Below are 4,022 nucleotides of genomic sequence, written 5' to 3'. Positions count from 1 at the left end.
ACGGACAAATAGCCATCGGGCTAATAAGCTCACAGATATTTAAAACTCTATGTAACACCTAGTATATATAGGAAATATTGAAGTCTAAACTGTAACCGAAATCGTAGTATAAACTGTAACAAAATCGGATAAAAATTGCTAGGTCTATGCTGTAGCCCTGCTCAAATCACCTCGCTCTATACTGTAACATTGTTTATTTTTTCAATCGCATTTAATGGACAGGAAAATAGTTTCAACTAGTCATTTACTATTCTAAACGTTTCCTAACATAAAGGACTAACGTTTTGCAGATTTACACTTTCTAGGCATGCATAAATAATGTCGAAATTGGTGAAAAATGCGTTGGTCTCTCGATTCAAAGTTTCAAACTGTCAAATCTGCATATTTATGAGACAATATAGTGATAAATCTGCGGTGCAGGGTCTGAAGAAATATATGACTAGATACCAGATTCTCCGGCCGCCACACAGCATAAACAATACATTTGGAAGCATAAAAGATGAAAATTAAAATAGTTCAATTAATTTAATTTGTCAATCACCAAATTATCTTCTCTATTGTTTATACCATTCATAACAGTCTGATAATTACACTACCTTCCACATCCAAAACCGGACTTGATTATATTTGGGCATGTTCACGTATGCTACGAGCAATTTCTTTTGATAGATTTAACATTTCCAAATGCAAATGAAGTCACTCCTAGTCAAAAACAAGTTATTATTCCCTCGCGTGACACACACTTTTAAAAATGGCGATCGCTTTCATGGCTCAGGATTGACTTATATAATATACTCCGCCCTTTTTCGTTGATCTGAGGTGTAACTTTTTCATCTCCTAGAATTGTTGGTTTTAATTATTGAAGCAAGCGATCATTCATATATTTTGTTTATAATCAACAATATCATTGCCATTTAACGTTGATTATTGAACTTATGTTTTCGCGATATACTTTATGCATTTATGAAAAATTCGTTTAAAATTGAGGCTACATGTACCTTTAAGGGAAAACAAATTTTGAAAGTCAAGTTAATATTGAAAAAAATTCAATAAACTTGTATTTAGGCATAAAATAAAAAGACATTGGTTTGTTTCTTGTTATATATGTATTTCTACTTCATCTTCGGCCTTCAAAAACATAAGTCTCACCGGTGGCTATGCGCTTGACAGAATACTTTGTTTTTGCCCATTCAATGAATAAAATTTCATCTTACTCAGACAAATTTAAAATATATATCCTTTGTAAAGAAAAGAATTTAAATGTTATGTAAATTTGTAATAATCACTGCTATGTCTTTTAAAAAGCACAATGTCATGTGTAATTATGCCATGCCAACAACACTGGAATGTTACAAACAAACTAAGGCTATAACTCTAAATATTTTTGTACATGCAAAGATCATCAGGAAGTAGATACGTAAACACTTTCAGCATGCCCCTGATTCCTTGCTCTACCGAAATTGTAGACTTGTATCCGAGCTTTTGTATCTTAGCATACGACACATCGTAATCTCCCTTGTCCTTATCTTCACCAAAATCTGATTCGGTTACTTTGCTTCCTTTAACATTTTTCTGAACAAGATTTGCCAATTGAGACTGACATTTAACAAATAAAACATGGCCTTGAGGGCAATATACAAGTTTACGGACTGGTTGGTCAGACTGAGGAAGGTATATGGCCCGAAACGCAGCTGAGGGCCATATACCTTCCGAGGTCTGACCAACCAGTCCGTAAACTTGCATTTTGCCCGAAAGGCCATGTTTTATTTGTTATATTATACCGAATTTAATCCTTTTATTCCTTTGTTTTTTGCTGTAATTTTAACAATTATTGGCATTTAAATAATACTTGTTCAGTGTGTGAAATATCTCAAACCCTTGTCGGATTCTGTTTTATAATTTTCAGCGATGCAGCAAAAAATCATGCTCTTCTTTTAATATTGCATTTTATTAATTAAATAAATCGGTCTCTGACAAAGAGGCGAATCGCCTAGCCATTTTGACAGTTAGGGGGCAGGGGACATTTTCGAATGATGGCCCCGGTCAATTTTTTTAATAACTCAGACATGGTGTTTTGAAGGTACTGATAACTTCTGATATTTCTCTGTCATTGTAATTCTTTCTTGTTTGTGTGTAGGAAATGAGAAGTATTTTTGGGTTTTTACCCGACACTAAGCATTTTGGTAGCTTTGTATGTATTTCTGACTCTCCGAATGGAGGTGAAAAAGTTAAAAATCAAGCTTTGACAGTTGGCGCCAAACAAGTAAGAAATTTCAGATAAATTTTGTGAAAAATCTAAACGTATGACAGACACTTTATTTGTCATTTCTGAAAATGCCATAGCTTGCACTGCGTGCTACTGATATTTTTAAAGGAATCGGGCGGATTCTTGAGTATGCTGCACCTTCATGAAGATTGCCCATATTGGTATATTTTAGGTGTGATTTTGGCTGGGTGGGGGTAAATATAAATTGCTGTCAGTCATTTTTTGAAGGAGCAATGCATGCAAACTATTATTTTCTTCAATGTATGTCATATATCATTGAATAATGCTGTGCAACTGGTTATCTGCCTGTGAAACAGATTTTGAAATATTTGGAATTGTGTTTCTGGTCACACTGAAATACAAAATTTTTCATTTTTAGGTCCCCTGCCCCCTTATCGTCTGTTTGTGTCGTCGTGAAATTCGCACGTCGTTAAAGTAACATTTTAACGGTCTTCATAAGAATTATGGACCGCCCCCGGTCTGTATGCGGTTTATGGACCGGATGACGTCATATTAAATATAGAAGGGCGTATGCAAATGAGGTATAATATATTCATTTATTCATCACCTACGTTGTATGTCTGTCCTTCCATTTCTGATGCATGCTCAAGAGCAAAAATAAATGCCAAAGCAGCGTCTCTCACGTGTAAGAATGTACGCCGGAAACTACCTTCGTATAATTCGAATTGCTTGCATGCAACAGCTTTGTATGTAAGATTGTTTACAAGAAGATCTAATCTAAGGCGTGGAGACAAACCAAACACAGTTGCAAGTCTAAGCGCGATTCCACAAACACAAAGAACCATTTTCTCACCTTCTGCTTTACTGCTGACGTACAGTGTAAGTGGACTGATGCTCGTCTCTTCAGTGCATAATCCTTTTACAGCGCCATGACAAGATCCTGTGCTCACGTAAACTAGTATTTAATTTTCAGTTTTTTAAATTCGTGATATTTTTATTATTTTGTTCCTTCGATATTCGTATTAATTGCGCATTCTGGATCATTATCGCATCCCGGGTAGCCGACAATAGCAGCAAGATGAACTATTGCGTCCTTTCAGGTCATCACATTGGCAAGAAGTTCCTTATCAAGGATATCACCTTTAATGATTTCAAGGTTGATGTTATCTGCGATCGGCAGTACAGGACTTATGCCCCACATAAAAATATCGAAAATAGTGACCTCATGACCTTTATCCAAAAGTAAAGATGCCAAAGTAGAGCCAAGATATCCCGCACCTCCTGTTAATAGAATTTTCATTCCTGTTACTGTAGTTGTTTCCTGAATCAACATATAAAACAAAAAACATATGATTTGACCAGTTATCTTTAAACATTACAGGACAACCTCTTTACATACATACTTTGTCGATAATTATAATAAGCAGCAATGCAATGTGTGTTTTTTCATAAATAATAATAAAATCACAATAAAAATCATAACGTTGCATAACTTTCAATGACATATTATTTTCTTTAATCGAACGAACAATAACTGTGTGCTCTTTTGTAATTGAATTTTAGGTATGTAATCCAGATTTAACTAAATATTATATTACAATATTAAAACAATAAAGTATACAGACCATTCAAAGACAGTAGCAATCGATTGAAATTGAGATATGAAATATTTTATGTACACAAGTGATTACTGCAGCTGACTGAAAGTTTTCTAAATAGTAGCACCTAAATCTCAACCTTTGTGTTTAAAATACCCTAGAGCCATGCACATTTTATTCTGTTAAAAACAGTAACA

General features: G+C 34.5%; 1 pseudogene; it reads right to left on the bottom strand.

Moving 5' to 3' along the window:
- Positions 1 to 489: 489 nt before the first annotated feature.
- Positions 490 to 3,577, bottom strand: LOC132755521 (GDP-D-glycero-alpha-D-manno-heptose dehydrogenase-like; annotated as a pseudogene).
- Positions 3,578 to 4,022: the final 445 nt, after the last annotated feature.

This window comes from Ruditapes philippinarum, unplaced genomic scaffold, assembly GCF_026571515.1.
Source record: "Ruditapes philippinarum isolate M1 unplaced genomic scaffold, ASM2657151v2 ctg13568_1_1_1_1, whole genome shotgun sequence".
Classification (NCBI taxonomy): Eukaryota; Metazoa; Mollusca; class Bivalvia; order Venerida; family Veneridae; genus Ruditapes; species Ruditapes philippinarum.
This window is presented reverse-complemented; position numbering and strand designations above follow the sequence as displayed.